The following is a 13,494-nucleotide window of genomic DNA, read 5'->3' as shown; positions in this document are numbered from 1 at the left end:
GTTTTACTTTAATTACTGTCTTGCACTCTATATCAAAAACACAAAAAAATTAGTTACTCGTATTTACTTTATCTAGTTTGTTTTATTTACTACTGTTAAAATGAATACTCCTGAGAACACTAAGTTGTGTGACTTCACTAGTTAGGCTTAATGGAAAACAACAACAAAATGAGAGATCTTTATGAACTTTATCTTGAGTTAGGACATGAGGTGTTTGAAGAGAAAATTAAAAAACCTATGGAACTTTATATGCATGCTAATGGTAATGTTATTTGTATAAATGCTTTGAACACCATTGTTGCTAATGCTATGGAAGAATTTAAGCTTGGGGAAGCTAGTTGTGATATTTTTAATCCCCCAAGCATGGAGGAGAAATTTTACTTTGATGATACTTTACCTCCTATATATGATGTTTGCAATGATGAATATGATATTTTAAGTCCACCTACTATTGAGGAGAAAATTAATTATGATTACAATATACCTCCTACATATGATGATTATGGTGATGAGAATAATAATAATGATAGCTATCTTATTGAATTTGCTCCCACTACAACTAATAAAATTGATTATGCTTATGTGGAGAGTAATAAGTTTATGCATGTGGCTCATGACAAGAATGTTTTATGTGATACTTATATTGTTGAGTTTGTTCATGATGCCACTGAAAGTTATTATGAGAGAGGGAAATATGGTTATATGCATCTTAATAATATTAAGTTTCCCCTCTTTATGTTGAGAATCTTGAAGTTACGCTTGTTTTGTCTTCCTATGCTATTCACTTGGTTCTTCATTGACCTATTTATCTGCAAGATTCCTTTTCATAGGAAGCATGTTAGGCTTAAATTTGTTTTGAATTTGCCTCTTGATGCTCTCTTTTGCTTCAAATACCATTTCTTGCGATTGCACCATTAAAACTGCTGAGCCCATCTTAATGGCTATAAAGAAAGAACTTCTTGGGAGATAACCCATGTGTTTATTTTGCTACAGCACTTTATTTTATATTTGTGTCTTGGAAGTTGTTTACTACTGTAGCAACCTCTCCTTATCTTAGTTTAGTGTTTTGTTGTGCCAAGTAAAGTCGTTGATAGAAAAGTTCATACTAGATTTGGATTACTGCGCAGTTTCAGATTTTTTTGCTGTCACGAATCTGGGCTAAATTCTCTGTAGATAACTCAAAAAATTATGCCAATTTACGTGAGTGATCCTCAGATATGTACGCAACTTTCATTCAATTTGGGCATTTTCATTTGAGCAAGTCTGGTGCCATTTTAAAATTCGTCAATACGAACTGTTCTGTTTTGACAGATTCTGCCTTTTATTTCGCATTGCCTCTTTTGCTATGTTGGATGAATTTCTTTGATCCATTAATGTCTAGTAGCTTTATGCAATGTCCAGAAGTGTTAAGAATGATTGTGTCACCTCTGAACATGTTAATTTTTGTTGTGCACTAACTCTCTAATGAGTTGTTTCGAGTTTGGTGTGGAGGAAGTTTTCAAGGATCAAGAGAGGAGTATGATGCAACATGATCAAGGAGAGTGAAAGCTCTAAGCTTGGGGATGCCCCGGTGGTTCACCCCTGCATATTCTGAGAAGACTCAAGCGTCTAAGCTTGGGGATGCCCAAGGCATCCCCTTCTTCATCGACAACATTATCAGGTTCCTCCCCTGAAACTATATTTGTATTCCGTCACATCTTATGTGCTTTGCTTGGAGCGTCGGTTTGTTTTTGTTTTTGTTTTGTTTGAATAAAATGGATCCTAGCATTCACTTTGTGGGAGAGAGACACGCTCCGCTGTAGCATATGGACAAGTATGTCCTTAGTTTCTACTCATAGTATTCATGGCGAAGTTTCTTCTTCGTTAAATTGTTATATGGTTGGAATTGGAAAATGATACATGTAGTAATTGCTAATGTCTTGGGTAATGTGATACTTGGCAATTGTTGTGCTCATGTTTAAGCTCTTGCATCATATACTTTGCACCTATTAATGAAGAAATACATAGAGCATGCTAAAATTTGGTTTGCATATTTGGTCTCTCTAAGGTCTAGATAATTTCTAGTATTGAGTTTGAACAACAAGGAAGACGGTGTAGAGTCTTATAATGTTTACAATATGTCTTTTATGTGAGTTTTTCTGCACCGGTTCATCCTTGTGTTTGTTTCAAATAGCCTTGCTAGCCTAAACCTTGTATCGAGAGGGAATACTTCTCATACATCCAAAATACTTGAGCCAACCACTATGCCATTTGTGTCCACCATACCTACCTACTACATGGTATTTCTCCGCCATTCCAAAGTAAATTGCTTGAGTGCTACCTTTAAAATTCCATCATTCACCTTTGCAATATATAGCTCATGGGACAAATAGCTTAAAAACTATTGTGGTATTGAATATGTACTTATGCACTTTATCTCTTATTAAGTTGCTTGTTGTGCGATAACCATGTTTCTGGGGACGCCATCAACTATTCTTTGTTGAATATCATGTGAGTTGCTATGCATGTTCGTCTTGTCTGAAGTAAGAGAGATCTACCACCTTATGGTTAAGCATGCATATTGTTAGAGAAGAACATTGGGCCGCTAACTAAAGCCATGATTCATGGTGGAAGTTTCAGTTTTGGACATATATCCTCAATCTCATATGAGAAAATTACTAATTGTTGTTACATGCTTATGCATAAAAGAGGAGTCCATTATCTGTTGTCTATGTTGTCCCGGTATGGATGTCTAAGTTGAGAATAATCAATAGCGAGAAATCCAATGCGAGCTTTCTCCTTAGACCTTTGTACAGGCGGCATAGAGGTACCCCTTTGTGACACTTGGTTAAAACATGTGCATTGCGATGATCCGGTAGTCCAAGCTAATTAGGACAAGGTGCGGGCACTATTAGTATGCAATGCATGAGGCTTGCAACTTGTAAGATATAATTTACATGATACATATGCTTTATTACTACCGTTGACAAAATTGTTTCATGTTTTCAAAATCAAAGCTCTAGCACAAATATAGCAATCGATGCTTTTCCTCTATGGAGGACCATTCTTTTACTTTCATTGTTGAGTCAGTTCACCTATTTCTCTCCACCTCAAGAAGCAAACACTTGTGTGAACTGTGCATTGATTCCTACATATTTGCATATTGCACTTATTATATTACTCTATATTGACAATATCCATGAGATATACATGTTACAAGTTGAAAGCAACCGCTGAAACTTAATCTTCCTTTGTGTTGCTTCAACACCTTTACTTTGAATTATTGCTTTATGAGTTAACTCTTATGCAAGACTTATTGATGCTTGTCTTGAAGTACTATTTATGAAAAGTCTTTGCTATATGATTCACTTGTTTACTCATGTCATATACATTATTTTGATCGCTGCATTCGCTACATATGCTTTACAAATAGTATGATCAAGGTTATGATGGCATGGTTTCTCAAAAAAAAAAGGTTATGATGGCATGTCACTCCAGAAATTATCTTTGTTATCGTTTTACCTGCTCGGGACGAGCAGAACTAAGCTTGGGGATGCTGATACGTCTCCAACGTATCGATAATTTCTTATGTTCCATGCCACATTATTGATGTTATCTACATGTTTTATGCACACTTTATGTCATATTCGTGCATTTTCTGGAACTAACCTATTAACAAGATGCCGAAGTGCCGATTCTTGTCTGCTGTTTTTGGTTTCAGAAATCCTAGTAACAAAATATTCTCGGAATTGGACGAAATAAACGCCCAGGGTCCTATTTTGCCACGAAGCTTCCAGAAGACCGAAGAGGAGACGAAGTGGGGCCACGAGGCGGCCACACCATAGGGCGGCGCGGCCTGGCCCTTGGCCGCGCCGACCTGTAGTGTGGGGCCCTCGTGCCCCATCCTGACCTGCCCTTCCGCCTACTTAAAGCCTCCGTCGCGAAACCCCCAGTACCGAGAGCCACGATACGGAAAACCTTACTGAGACGCCGCCGCCGCCAATCCCATCTCAGGGGATTCAGGAGATCGCCTCCGGCACCCTGCCGGAGAGGGGATTCATCTCCCGGAGGACTCTACGCCACCATGGTCACCTCCGGAGTGATGTGTGAGTAGTCTACCCCTGGACTATGGGTCCATAGCAGTAGCTAGATGGTTGTCTTCTCCCCATTGTGCTTCATTGTCGGATCTTGTGAGCTGCCTAACATGATCAAGATCATCTATCTGTAATTCTATATGTTGCGTTTGTTGGGATCCGATGAATAGAGAATACTTGTTATGTTGATTATCAAAGTTATGTCTATGTGTTGTTTATGATCTTGCATGCTCTCCGTTATTAGTAGATGCTCTGGCCAAGTTGATGCTAGTAACTCCAAGAGGGAGTATTTATGCTCGATAGTGGGTTCATGTCTCCGTGAATCTGGAGGAGCGACAAGAACCACTAAGGTTACGGATGTGCTGTTGCCACTAGGGATAAAACATTGGTGCTATGTTCAAGGATGTAGTCACTGATTACATTACGCGCAATACTTAATGCAATTGTCTGTTGTTAGCAACTTAATACTGGAGGGGGTTCGGATGATAACCTGAAGGTGGACTTTTTAGGCATAGATGCATGCTGGATAGTGGTCTATGTACTTTGTCGTAATGCCCAATTAAATCTCACAATACTCATCATAATATGTATGTGCATGGTCATGCCCTCTCTATTTGTCAATTGCCCAACTGTAATTTGTTCACCCAACATGCTGTTTATCTTATGGGAGAGACACCTCTAGTGAACTGTGGACCCCGGTCCAATTCTCTTTACTGAAATACAATCTACTGCAATACTGTTCTACTGTTTTCTGCAAACAATCATCATCCACACTATACATCTAATCCTTTGTTACAGCAAGCCGGTGAGATTGACAACCTCACTGTTTCGTTGGGGCAAAGTACTTTGGTTGTGTTGTGCAGGTTCCATGTTGGCGCCGGAATCTCTGGTGTTGCGCCGCACTACATCCCGCCGCCATCAACCTTCAACGTGCTTCTTGACTCCTACTGGTTCGATTAAACCTTGGTTTCTTACTGAGGGAAACTTGCCGCTGTGCGCATCACACCTTCCTCTTGGGGTTCCCAACGGACGTGTCAACTACACGCATCACCATGAGATCATGTAAATCACTTATGCTGGAAAGGTACTTTGATTACATCAAACGCCACTGCGTAAATGGGTGGTTATAAAGGTGGGATTAAGTATCCGGAAAGTATGAGTTGAGGCATATGGATCAACAGTGGGATTTGTCCATCCCGATGACGGATAGATATACTCTGGGCCTCTCGGTGGAATGTCGTCTAAATGTCTTGCAAGCATATGAATAAGTTCATAAGAGACCACATACCACGGTACGAGTAAAGAGTACTTGTCAGGAGACGAGGTTGAACAAGGTATAGAGTGATACCGATGATCAAACCTCGGACAAGTAAAATATCGCGTGACAAAGGGAATTGGTATCGTATGTGAATGGTTCATTCGATCACTAAGTCATCGTTGAATATGTGGGAGCCATTATGGATCTCCAGATCCCGCTATTGGTTATTGGTCGGAGAGAGATCTCAACCATATCTACATAGTTCGCGAACTGTAGGGTGACACACTTAAGGTTTGATGTTTGTAATAGTAGAACTTGAATATGGAATGGAGTTCAAAGTTTTGTTCGAAGTCTCGGATGGGATCCCGGACATCACGAGGAGTTCCGGAATGGTCCGAAGAATAAGATTCATATATAGGAAGTCATTTTATGTGTTTGAAAATGATCCGGTGCATTTATGGAAGGTTCTAGAAGGTTCTAGAAAAGTCCGGAAGAAATCACTTTGGAAGGCGGAGTCCCGGAGGGACTCCACCACCCATGGCCGGCCAACCCTAGAGGGTGGAGTCCAAGGTGGACTCCACCAAAGGTGGCCGGCCACCCCCTCCCAAGGAAAGGTGGGAATCCCACCTTGGGTAGGTTTCATGTCATATGGAAGGTTTTGGTTTGTGGTCTTATTCGAAGACTTGTAGACCAACTCTTGGGTGTTCCACCTATATAATGAGGAGCAAGGGGAGGGGGCCGGCCACACAAAAGCCATTGTGGCCGCACCCCCATAGTGGCCGGCCACCTCTCCCTCTCCCAAACCCTAGCCGCCCCCTCTCCTCCACCTCTCCCGCAACGCTTAGCGAAGCTCCGCCGGAGTTCTCCATCGCCACCGCCACCACGCCGTCGTGCTGCCGGATTCAAGGAGGAGCTACTACTTCCGCTGCCCGCTGGAACGGGGAGAAGGACGTCGTCTTCATCAACACCGAACGTGTGACCGAGTACGGAGGTGCTGCCCGATCGTGGCGCCGTGATCAAGATCTTCTACGCGCTTTTGCAAGCGGCAAGTGATCGTCTACCGCAGCAACAAGAGCCTCATCTTGTAGGCTTTGGAAATCTTCAAGGGTGAGTATCGATGATCTCCTCGTTGCTCCCGTCTTCTAGATTGCATCTTGGCTTGGATTGCCTTCTCGCGGTAGGAAATTTTTTGTTTTCTATGCAACGTTTTCCTACAGTGGTATCAGAGCCGTGTCTATGCATAGATGGTTGCACGAGTAAAACACAATGGTTTTGTGGGCGTTGATGCTTTTGTTGTCTTTAGTTTGAGTACTTTGCATCTTTGTGGCATAGTGGGATGAAGCGGCTCGGGCTAACTTTACATGACCGCGTTCATGAGATTTGCTCCACGCTCGACATGCAACTTGTATTGCATAAGTGGCTTTGCGGGTATCTGTCTCTCCTACTATAGTGAAGATTCAATTTACTCTTCTATTGACAACACTAGTATCACCGTTGTGGTTCATGTTCGTAGGTAGATTGGATCTTACTCGAAAACCCTAAACCACGTAAAATATGCAAACCAAATTAGAGAACGTCTAAGTTGTTTTTGCAGGGTTTGGTGATGTGATATGGCCATAATGTGATGATGACTATGTATGAGATGATCATTATTTTATTGTGGCAACCGGCAGGAGCCTTATGGTTGTCTTTAAATTTCATGTTGAGTAGTATTTCAAAGCAGTTGTAATAGTTGCTACATGGAGGACAATCATGAAGACGGCGCCATTGACCTTGGTGCTTCGCTGACGATGATGGAGATCATGCCCGTTGATGATGGAGATCATGTCCGTGCTTTTGAGATGAAGATCAAAGGCGCAAAGACAAAAGGGCCATATCATATCACATATGAACTGCATGTGATGTTAATCCTTTATGCATCTTATTTTGCTTAGATCGCGACGGTAGCATTATAAGATGATCCCTCTCACTAAAATATCAAGATAATAAAGTGTTCATCCTTAGTAGCACCGTTGCCAAGACTTGTCGTTTTGAAGCATCTCGTGATGATCGGGTGTGATAGACTCAACAAGTGCATACAACGGGTGCAAGACAGTTTTGCACATGCGGATACTAAGGTGGCCTTGACGAGCCTAGCATGTACAGACATGGTCTCGGAACACGTGATACCGAAAGGTAGAGCATGAATCATATGATTGATATGATGAACACTTTGAGTGTTCGCCATTGAAATTACATCTTGTCTCGTGATGATCGGACTTGGTGTGGTGGATTTGGTTCGTGTGATCACTAAGACAATGCGAGGGATATTGTTTTGAGTGGGAGTTCACCTAGTTTTTAATTATGTTGAATTAAAATTTGAACTCAATTTGTCATAAACATTAGTCTAAACTATTGCAAATATGTTGTAGATATGGCGTCCCCAATCAATTTTAACCAGTTCCTAGAGAAAGAAAAGCTTAAGAGCAACGGTAGCAACTTCACCGACTGGTTCCGTCATGTGAGGATCTTCCTCAATGGCGGAAATCTGCAATATGTGCTTGATGCACCGCTAGGTGACCCTCCTGCAGAAACTGAAACCGATGAAGTAAAGAATGTTTACGCGACTCGGAAAACTCGGTACTCTCAAGTTCAGTGTGTCATCCTGTGCAGTCTGGAAGCCGATCTTCAAAAACCTTTTGAGCACCACGATCCACATGAGTTAGTCAATGAGTTGAAAACTATCTTTGAGACTCATGCGGCCGTGGAATGCTATGAAGCATCGAAACACTTCTTCAGTTGCATGATGGAAGAAGGCAGCTCCGTTAGTGAGCACATGCTCGCCATGACCGGGCATGCGAAGAAACTCAGTGATTTGGGAATAGTGATTCCTAACCGACTGGGGATTAATCGTGTCCTTCAATCACTGCCACCTAGTTACAAGAACTTTGTGATGAACTACAATATGCAGAACATGAACAAAGAGTTACCTGAACTCTTCTCCATGCTAAAATCTGCTGAGATTGAGATCAAGAAAGAGCACCAAGTGTTGATGGTCAACAAGACCACCAGTTTCAAGAAACAGGGCAAGTCTAAGGGAAAATTCAAGAAGGGTGGCAAGAAAGCTGCCACGCCTCCTGTGAAACCTAAGACTGGCCCTAAGCCTGATGCTGAGTGTTATTACTGCAAGGAGAAGGGACACTGGAAGCGTAATTGCTCCAAGTATTTGGCGGATCTGAAGAGCGGCCTTGTCAAGAAGAAGAAAGAAGGTATATCTGATATACATGTTATAGATGTTTATCTTACTGGTTCTCGCACTAGTACCTGGGTATTTGATACTGGTTCGGTTGCTCATATGTGTAACTCGAAACAGGAACTAAAGAATAAACGAAGACTACTAAAGGATGAAGTGACGATGCGCGTTGGAAATGGATCCAAAGTCGATGTGATCGCTGTCGGCACACTTCCTCTACATCTACCTTCGGTATTAGTTTTAAGCCTCAATAATTGTTATTTTGTACCCGCGTTGAGCATGAACATTATATCTGGATCTTGTTTAATGCAAGACGATTATTCATTCAAGTCTGAGAATAATGGTTGTTCTATTTTTATGAATAATATCTTTTATGGTCGAGCACCTGAAAAGAATGGCTTATTTCTATTAGATCTCGATAGTAGTGATACACATATACATAACATTGATGCTAAGCGAATTAAATTGAATGATAATTCTACTTATATGTGGCACTGTCGTCTTGGTCATATTGGAGTGAAATGCATGAAGAAACTTCATACCGATGGATTACTTGAATCACTTGACTTTGAGTCACTTGATAGATGCGAAGCATGTCTAATGGGAAAAATGACTAAGACTCCATTCTCTGGTATTATGGAGCGAGCTACTGACTTATTAGAAATCATACATACCGATGTGTGCGGACCAATGAGTGTAGCATCGCGCGGTGGTTATCGTTATGTTCTAACCTTCACAGATGATCTGAGTAGATATGGGTATATCTATTTCATGAAACATAAATCCGAAACTTTCGAGAAGTTTAAGGAATTCCAAAGTGAAGTAGAAAATCAACGTAACAAGAAGATTAAATTTCTACGATCTGATCGCGGAGGTGAATATCTGAGTTATGAGTTTGGCATGCATTTAAAGAAATGCGGAATACTTTCACAATTGACACCGCCGGGAACACCACAACGAAATGGTGTGTCCGAACGTCGTAATCGAACTCTCGTAGATATGGTTCGTTCTATGATGTCTCTTACTGATTTGCCGTTATCATTTTGGAGTTATGCATTAGAGACAGCCGCATTCACTTTAAATAGAGAACCATCAAAATCCGTTGAAACGACACCGTATGAATTATGGTTTAATAAGAAACCTAAGTTGTCGTTCCTAAAAGTTTGGGGTTGCGAAGCCTATGTAAAAAAGTTACAACCGGACAAGCGAGAACCCAAAGCGGAGAAATGCGTCTTCATAGGATACCCTAAGGAAACTATAGGGTACACTTTCTATCACAGATCCGAAGGCAAGATCTTTGTTGCTAAGAACGGAACCTTTCTTGAGAAAGAATTTCTCACTAAAGAAGTGACTGGAAGAAAAGTAGAACTCGATGAGATTGATGAATCTTCACTAATTGATCAGAGTAGCGCAGTACCAGAAGATGTTCCTGTGCCACCTACACCGTCAACAGAGGAAGCTAATGATAATGATCATGAAACTTCAAACGAGATAGCTACTGAACCTCGCAGATCGACAAGGGAACGTGCCACTCCTGATTGGTATGATCCTTGTCTAAATGTCATGATTGTGGACAACAATGATGAAGACCCTGCGACGTATGAAGAAGCGATGATGAGCCCAGATTCCAACAAATGGAAAGAAGCCATGAAATCCGAAATGGGATCCATGTATGATAACAAAGTGTGGACTTTGGTAGACTTACCTGATAGCCGCAAGGCTGTCGAGAATAAATGGATCTTCAAGAGAAAAACAGATGCTGATGGTAACATTACTGTCTATAAAGCTCGACTTGTCGCAAAGGGTTTCCGACAAATTCAAGGTGTTGACTACGATGAGACTTTCTCACCTGTAGCGAAGCTAAAATCTGTGAGGATTTTGTTAGCAATAGCTGCATTTTTCGATTATGAGATTTGGCAGATGGATGTCAAAACGGCGTTCCTTAATGGAGACATTGAGGAAGAGTTGTATATGGTACAACCCAAAGGTTTTGTCGATCCTAAAAATGCTGACAAAGTATGCAACCTTCAGCGTTCAATTTATGGACTGAAGCAAGCATCAAGAAGTTGGAACCGACGTTTTGATAAGGTGATCAAAGACTTCGGGTTTATACAGTGTCATGGAGAGGCCTGTATTTACAAGAAAGTGAGTGGGAGCTCTGTAGCATTCCTGATATTATATGTAGATGACATATTATTGATTGGGAATGATATAGAACTATTAAGCAGTGTAAAGGGTTATTTGAATAATAGTTTTTCAATGAAAGACCTTGGTGAAGCATCGTATATATTAGGCATCAAGATTTATAGAGATAGATCAAGACGTCTAATAGGGCTAACACAAAGTACATACCTGGACAAGATTCTAAAGAAGTTTAGAATGGACGAAAGTAAGAAAGGATTCTTACCTATGTTACCAGGCAAGGTCTTGAGTAAGACTCAAGGTCCGGCTACGGCAGAAGAAAGAGAAAGGATGAGTCAGATCCCCTATGCCTCGGCAGTAGGCTCTATCATGTATGCCATGCTATGTACAAGACCGGATATAGCACATGCTGTTAGTTTGACTAGCAGATATCAAAGTGATCCAGAATGGAACATCGGACAGCGGTCAAGAATATCCTGAAGTACTTGAAAAGAACTAAGGATATGTTTCTTTGTTATGGAGGTGACCAAGAGCTCGTTGTAACAAGTTACACCGATGCAAGTTGGAACACTGATCCTGATGACTCTAAGTCACAATCTGGGTACGTGTTTATATTGAATGGTGCTGCAGTAAGCTGGGCAAGCTCGAAGCAGTGCACGGTGGCGAAATCCTCAACAGAATCGGAGTACATAGCGGCTTCAGAGGCTTCATCAGAAGTGGTATGGATGAAGAGGTTTATTGTAGAGCTCAGTGTGGTTCCTAGTACATTGGACCCATTAGTCATCTATTGTGACAACATGGGTGCCATCGCCAATGCACAAGAACCAAGGTCACACAAGAGGCTGAAGCATATCAAGCTGCGTTATCATTCGATTCGCGAGTACATCGAAGATGGAGAAGTAAAGATTTGCAAAGTACACACTGATCTGAATGTAGCAGATCCGTTGACTAAAGCTCTCCCTAGGGCAAAGCATGACCAACACCAGAATGCCATGGGTGTTAGGTACCTTACAATGTAATCTAGATTATTGACTCTAGTGCAAGTGGGAGACTGTTGGAGATATGCCCAAGAGGCAATAATAAAAGTGGTTATTATATATCTTTATGTTTATGATAAATGTTTATATACCATGCTATAATTGTATTAACCGAAACATTGATACATGTGTGTTATGTAAACAATAATGAGTCCCTAGTAAGCCTCTTAACTAGCTTGTTGATTAATAGATGATTAGTTTCATAATCATGAACATTGGATGTTATTAATAACAAGGTTATATCATTATATGAATGATGTAATGGACACACCCAATTAAGCGTAGCATAAGATCACGTCATTAAGTTATTTTCTATAAGCTTTCGATACATAGTTACCTAGTCCTTATGACCATGAGATCATGTAAATCACTTATGCTGGAAAGGTACTTTGATTACATCAAACGCCACTGCGTAAATGGGTGGTTATAAAGGTGGGATTAAGTATCCGGAAAGTATGAGTTGAGGCATATGGATCAACAGTGGGATTTGTCCATCCCGATGACGGATAGATATACTCTGGGCCCTCTCGGTGGAATGTCGTCTAAATGTCTTGCAAGCATATGAATAAGTTCATAAGAGACCACATACCACGGTACGAGTAAAGAGTACTTGTCAGGAGACGAGGTTGAACAAGGTATAGAGTGATACCGATGATCAAACCTCGGACAAGTAAAATATCGCGTGACAAAGGGAATTGGTATCGTATGTGAATGGTTCATTCGATCACTAAGTCATCGTTGAATATGTGGGAGCCATTATGGATCTCCAGATCCCGCTATTGGTTATTGGTCGGAGAGAGATCTCAACCATGTCTACATAGTTCGCGAACCGTAGGGTGGCACACTTAAGGTTTGATGTTGTAATAGTAGAACTTGAATATGGAATGGAGTTCAAAGTTTTGTTCGAAGTCTCGGATGGGATCCCGGACATCACGAGGAGTTCCGGAATGGTCCGGAGAATAAGATTCATATATAGGAAGTCATTTTATGTGTTTGAAAATGATCCGGTGCATTTATGGAAGGTTCTAGAAGGTTCTAGAAAAGTCCGGAAGAAATCACTTTGGAAGGCGGAGTCCCGGAGGGACTCCACCACCCATGGTCGGCCAACCCTAGAGGGTGGAGTCCAAGGTGGACTCCACCAAAGGTGGCCGGCCACCCCCTCCCAAGGAAAGGTGGGAATCCGACCTCAAGTGGGAATCCCACCTTGGGTAGGTTTCATGTCATATGGAAGGTTTTGGTTTGGGGTCTTATTCGAAGACTTGTAGACCAACTCTTGGGTGTTCCACCTATATAATGAGGAGCAAGGGGAGGGGGCCGGCCACACAAAAGCCATTGTGGCCGCACCCCCATAGTGGCCGGCCACCTCTCCCTCTCCCAAACCCTAGCCGCCCCCTCTCCTCCACCTCTCCCGCAACGGTTAGCGAAGCTCCGCCGGAGTTCTCCATCGCCACCGCCACCACGCCGTCGTGCTGCCGGATTCAAGGAGGAGCTACTACTTCCGCTGCCCGCTGGAACGGGGAGAAGGACGTCGTCTTCATCAACACCGAACGTGTGACCGAGTACGGAGGTGCTGCCCGATCGTGGCGTCGTGATCAAGATCTTCTACGCGCTTTTGCAAGCGGCAAGTGATCGTCTACCGCAGCAACAAGAGCCTCATCTTGTAGGCTTTGGAAATCTTCAAGGGTGAGTCTCGATGATCTCCTCGTTGCTCCCGTCTTCTAGATTGCATCTTGGCTTGGATTGCGTTCTCGC

This window comes from Lolium perenne, chromosome 3 (assembly GCF_019359855.2).
Source record: "Lolium perenne isolate Kyuss_39 chromosome 3, Kyuss_2.0, whole genome shotgun sequence".
Lineage (NCBI taxonomy): Eukaryota > Viridiplantae > Streptophyta > Magnoliopsida > Poales > Poaceae > Lolium > Lolium perenne.
Note: the sequence above shows the minus strand (reverse complement) of the source record.